The following is a 5,929-nucleotide window of genomic DNA, read 5'->3' as shown; positions in this document are numbered from 1 at the left end:
GTCGTGTCTCTTGATCACCTCCATCCTAGATGAAAGGCGATCCCTCAACAATTGCCAAAGAAATATTTTGGTCTTCTAGGGCAATGACACTTTCCATAGTGGTGATGCCCAAGCAATAGAAGGCCTATGAAACAGAGCATGGTATGCCGAGCCGACAGAGAACACCCTGAAGGCGGCCAGGAAATGGTGTCCGGATAATCTACAAGCACCGCGCGGAGGGGGGGTGGCTGATACGTCTCCAACGTATCTATATTTTTTGATTGTTCCATGTTGTTATATTATCATTCTTGGATGTTTTACATTCATTACATAGCAACTTTATATCATTTTATGGGACTAACCTATTGATATAGTGCCCAGTGTCAGTTGCTTTTTTGCTTGTTTTTTACTTCCCAGAATATTAGTACCAAACGCGGCAAAACTTTTTGGAGATTTTTTCTAGACTAGAAGACACCTAGTGGGCCAAAGAAGTACCAGAGGGGAGGCCCGGGGGAGCACAACCCACCAGAGCCACGCTGACTTTAGGACACGCTAGATCCAGACACGTTAGTTGAACGTTAGCTAGCGTGCTAATTGAGTGTCGGTAGTGTTTGCATCCGGTTGATGCATTGCATGCACTTGGTTTATTGTTATTTCTAACCGGTTAATGGTTCTGAGTGTAGATGGATCCAATGCCGTATCCGTGCCAGTTGGAGTTGTTGCCATACACTTCGCCGCATCTTCTTCGGAATGTATGGCATCGACTTTACCCTCACGGTGACGACCCAGCGTATCGGGTGTACCGGGGGCGTCTAGCCGACTCAGTGTACGAGTATCACGCCGTGGTTACTCTGCGCACCAGTTCGTCAACAAGCTCTTACACTCGTACCTCTCAGAGCGGTTATGCTTCCACCGCCGCTCAGGCCGTTTAGTTTGCTGCGTTCGAGGTCCTCGTTGAGTTACGCTATATCGAGGTTCGGATGCAGACTCGCCCAGGTTTTCGCTACTACCCCTCTTTGCACAACGATGGCCGTGTCTGCTTTCCTGTCATTGATCCGGCGTCTGATAGTTACACTGGCCACCTTTCTCGATATATCACTGCTAGTTATCTTTTGATTCACGAGCTGGCTCGAGAGCTGACTCATGTTCGCACTTCTTTAGTCGCTGCTAGGTCCTACCCTACTCCACCTTCTATGGGATTTACTCCTTATATTGTGCCTGGTTCTAGCTCGCCTATTTCCCCGGTTACTCCTATGAGTAGCTCGGGCACCTCGACCATGACTCCACACAGTGCCCCTACTGAGTGGGCGTCCCTCCTTGCTACCCCCGCAGCTCCCATGCTCCCTTCTCATCCCGCACCTACCTCTGAGGTAGAGCCCTCGAGGCAGCGACGTCGTGTTACCTTTAACCCGGAGGTCTCGGTTAAGGTCATCAGTCCAGGATCTGAGTCCGACCCAGGAGAGGACCCAGCAGCACCAGCAGAGCCCTAGAGCATCTGAGTATCCGCAGTGGTCATGTGATGTACGGATGTAGTTGTATGAGACATGATGTATCGTTCCATGTATGCGGGTAGTCGCACCCGTCATATGTCTGCCTTTCATGTACGAGTCTATGTATAATTATGTTGGAAATTTTTATTGGTCCCTATGTTTCTCGATATTTTGTTTTGCTTCTTTCAGGTTTGTCGCTGGATTTTCTTCCCATTTTTTGGATGTTGCTCATCGCGGTTGCTTTTATTGGGAAAAACAAACAGTAGGATGACGTGGGGAGGCAGCAGCACGCAGGCTTGTGAGAATGTCCCTGTTCGTTGCTCAGCAAGACAGGCAGGACATTCCCCCGAGCCGTATTCGCAACCACCGCCTCCACCGCTACATCCGCCCCCTGCTGAACAAATTATGCGCATGTTTGAAGAAAGAAGGAACAACGATCTGATTGAGTTGTTAAAAGTGTGCAAGCTATGGCTAGGCATAATGGAAATCATAATGGTCATTAGTCAAAGCTGTCAGATTTTCAAAGGACTAAGCCTCCCAGTTTCAATCAAGTGGTTGATCCTTTGGAAGCCGATGATTGGTTGCAAACTATTGAGAAGAAGCTTGAGATTGCTCGTACTGAAGAAGCCGACAAGGTTCCGTTTGCTACACACTATCTTGAAGGAGCTGCTGCTATATGGTGGGATAATGATTAAGCTATGTGGCATGCGGGCAAAGAAATCACTTGGACTAATTCCAAGGACCATTTATGCAAGTACCATATTCCCGTTGGTATCATGAAGGTCAAGCAACGCGAATTCCTCATTCTCACTCAAGGAAATCTATCAGTAAGTGAATATTTGCACAAGTTCAACTATTTGGCCCGTTATTCTCTCTATGATGTGGCAACTGAAGAGAGGAAGATCGACAGGTTCCTTGGAGGATTAAACCAACACCTCAGGTGTACTCTGAGTATGCTCGACTTTCCAGACTTTCAGACTTTGGTAAACAAAACCCTCATTGCAGAGAGGGAGCACAAGCATGTGCATGACAACCGACCCGCGAATAATGACCACAAGCGTAAATTCGAGCCTAAGAAGGACGGACATCCAGTGCAGAAGGGCCGTACCTGGCAGCAGACTCAAGTGGAATACAAACCAAATTGGCAGCATAATGTGAACAAGACCACTACTCAAGTCAAGAATGTCGTGACCAGTCCAGTGCATGAAGAGTGTCAGCGAACAACTCCTGCTTTAATTATGGGCAAACCAGACATTATGCCAGACAGTGCCCGAAGAGCGGCAAGACAAATGCCCCATTCCGGCCGCAAGTCAACCACATGGGGCCATACCCTGTCCAGAGGACCATCCAAGGGCAAGTTCATCACCTCTCCGCAGACGAAGCCCAAGAAAACCCACAAGTCGTCATTGGTTGTTTCCTGTTAATAACATACCTGCAATATTTTTATTTGACTCAGGGGCTTCCCACTCTTTTGTTTTTCAGAGTTTCGTTTCCCAAAACAAATTTCCTTGCTCGATTTTGGGAAAAAGTATGATGGTTCAATCCCCGGGATCCGTGCTCAGAAGCAATCTGGTCTGCCGTAATTTGGAAGTTGATATCAAGGGAGTACGTTTTCCAACTTCTTTGATAGTCACCGAGTCTGCCAAGTTGGATGTTATTATGGGATGAACTGGTTGACCCAATATCAAGTACGCATCAACTGTGCGACCCGAGAATGTTGGGGAACGTAGTAATTTAAAAAAAAATCCTACGCACACGCAAGATCATGGTGATGGCATAGCAACGAGAGGGGACAGTGTTGTCCACGTACCCTCGTAGACCATAAGCGGAAGCGTTAGCACAACGCGGTTGATGTAGTCGTACGTCTTCACGATCCGACCGATCCAAGCACCGAACGTACGGCACCTCCGAGTTCAGCACACGTTCAGCTCGATGACGATCCCCGGGCTCCTATCCAGCAAATCTTCGGGGATGAGTTCCATCAGCACGACGGTGTGGTGACGATGATGATGTTCTACCGGCGCAGGGCTTCGCCTAAACTCCGCGACGATATGATCGAGGTGGAATATGGTGGAGGGGGGCACCGCACACGGCTAAGGAACGTTCCGTAGATCAACTTGTGTGTCCTAGGGTGCCCCCCTGCCCCTGTATATAAAGGAGCAAGGGGGGAGGCCGGCCGGCCCTTGTGGGCGCGCCAAGGAGGAGGAGTCCTCCTCCTAGTAGGAGTAGGACTCCCCTTTTCCTACTCCTACTAGGAGGGGGAAGGAAGGGGGAGAGGGGGAAGGAAAGAGGGGGGGCGCCGCCCCCCCTCCTAGTCCAATTCGGACCAGAGGGAGAGGGGGCACGCGGCCCACCCTGGCCGCCCCTCTCTCTTTCCACCAAGGCCCACGTGGCCCATCATCTCTCCCCGGGGGGGTCCGGTAACCCTCCGGCACTTCGGTTTTCTCCGAAAACGTCCGGAACACTTCCGGTGTCCGAATATAGTCGTCCAATATATCAATCTTTATGTCTCGACCATTTTGAAACTCCTCGTCATGTCCGCGATCACATCTGGGACTCCGAACAAACTTCGGTACATCAAAACTTATAAACTCATAATAAAACTGTCATCGTAAGGTTAAGCGTGAGGATCCTACGGGTTCGAGAACTATGTAGACATGACCTAGAATTATTCTCGGTCAATAACCAATAGCGGAACCTGGATGCCCATATTGGTTCCTACATATTCTACGAAGATCTTTTATCGGTCAAACCGCATAACAACATACGTTGTTCCCTTTGTCATTGGTATGTTACTTGCCCGATATTTGATCGTCGGCATCCAATGCCTAGTTCAATCTCGTTACTGGCAAGTCTCTTTACTCGTTACGTAATGCATCATCCCATAACCAACTCATTGGTCACATTGCTTGCAAGGCTTATAGTGATGTGTATTACCGAGAGGGCCCAGAGATACCTCTCCGATAATTTGAGTGACAAAACCTAATCTCGAAATACGCCAACTCAACATGTACCTTCGGAGACACCTGTAGTACTCCTTTATAATCACCCAGTTACGTTGTGACATTTGGTAGTACCCAAAGTGTTCCTCTGGTAAACGGGAGTTGCATAATCTCATAGTTACACGAACATGTATAAGTCATGAAGAAAGCAATAGCAATATACTAAACGATCAAGTGCTAGGCTAACGGAATGGGTCATGTCAATCACATCATTCTCCTAATGATGTGATCCCGTTAATCAAATGACAACACATGTCTATGGTTAGGAAACATAACCATCTTTGATTAATGAGCTAGTCAAGTCGAGGCATACTAGTGACTATATGTTTGTCTATGTATTCACACATGTATCATGTTTCCAGTTAATACAATTCTAGCATGAATAATAAACATTCATCATGATATGAGGAAATAAATAATAACTTTATTATTGCCTCTAGGGCATATTTCCTTTAGACTCCCACTTGCACTAGAGTCAATAATCCTAGATTACATAGTAATGATTCTAACACCCATGGAGTCTTGGTGTTGATCATGTTTTGCTCGTGAGAGAGGCCTAGTCAATGGGTCTGCAACATTCAGATCCGTATGTATCTTGCAAATTTCTATGTCTCCCACTTGGACTTGGTCCCAGATGGAATTGAAGCGTCTCTTGATGTGCTTGGTCCTCTTGTGAAATCTGGATTTCTTTGCCAAAGCAATTGCACCAGTATTGTCACAGAAGATCTTCATTGGTCCCGATGCACTAGGTATGACACCTAGATCGGAAATGAACTCCTTCATCCAGACTCCTTCATTTGCTGCTTCCGAAGCATCTATGTACTCCACTTCACATGTAGATCCCGCCACGACGCTTTGTTTAGAACTGCATCAACTTACAGCTCCACCGTTTAATAAAAACACGTATCCGGTTTGCGATTTAGAATCGTCCGGATCAGTGTCAAAGCTTGCATCGACGTAACCATTTACGACTAGCTCTTTGTCACCTCCATATACGAGAAACATATCCTTAGTCCTTTTCAGGTATTTCAGGATGTTCTTGACCGCTGTCCAGTGATCCACTCCTGGATTACTTTGGTACCTCCCTGCCAAACTTATTGCTAAGCATACGTCAGGTCTGGTACACAGCATTGCATACATGATAGAGCCTACGACTGAAGCATAGGGAATATCTTTCATTTTCTCTCTATCTTCTGCTGTGGTCGGGCATTGAGTTTGACTCAACTTCACACCTTGAAGCACGGGCAAGAACCCTTTCTTTGCCTGATCCATTTTGAACTTTTTCAAAATTTTATCAAGGTATGTGCTTTGTGAAAGTCCTATTAAGCGTCTTGATCTATCTCTATAGATCTTGATGCCCAATATGTAAGCAGCTTCACCTAGATCTTTCATTGAAAAACTTTTATTCAAGTATCCCTTTATGCTATCCGAAAATTCTATATCATTTCCAATTAACAA

This window comes from Triticum dicoccoides, chromosome 7B (genome assembly GCF_002162155.2).
Source record: "Triticum dicoccoides isolate Atlit2015 ecotype Zavitan chromosome 7B, WEW_v2.0, whole genome shotgun sequence".
Lineage (NCBI taxonomy): Eukaryota > Viridiplantae > Streptophyta > Magnoliopsida > Poales > Poaceae > Triticum > Triticum dicoccoides.
The sequence above is the reverse complement of the archived record's forward strand: the minus strand, read 5'-3'. Positions refer to the sequence as shown.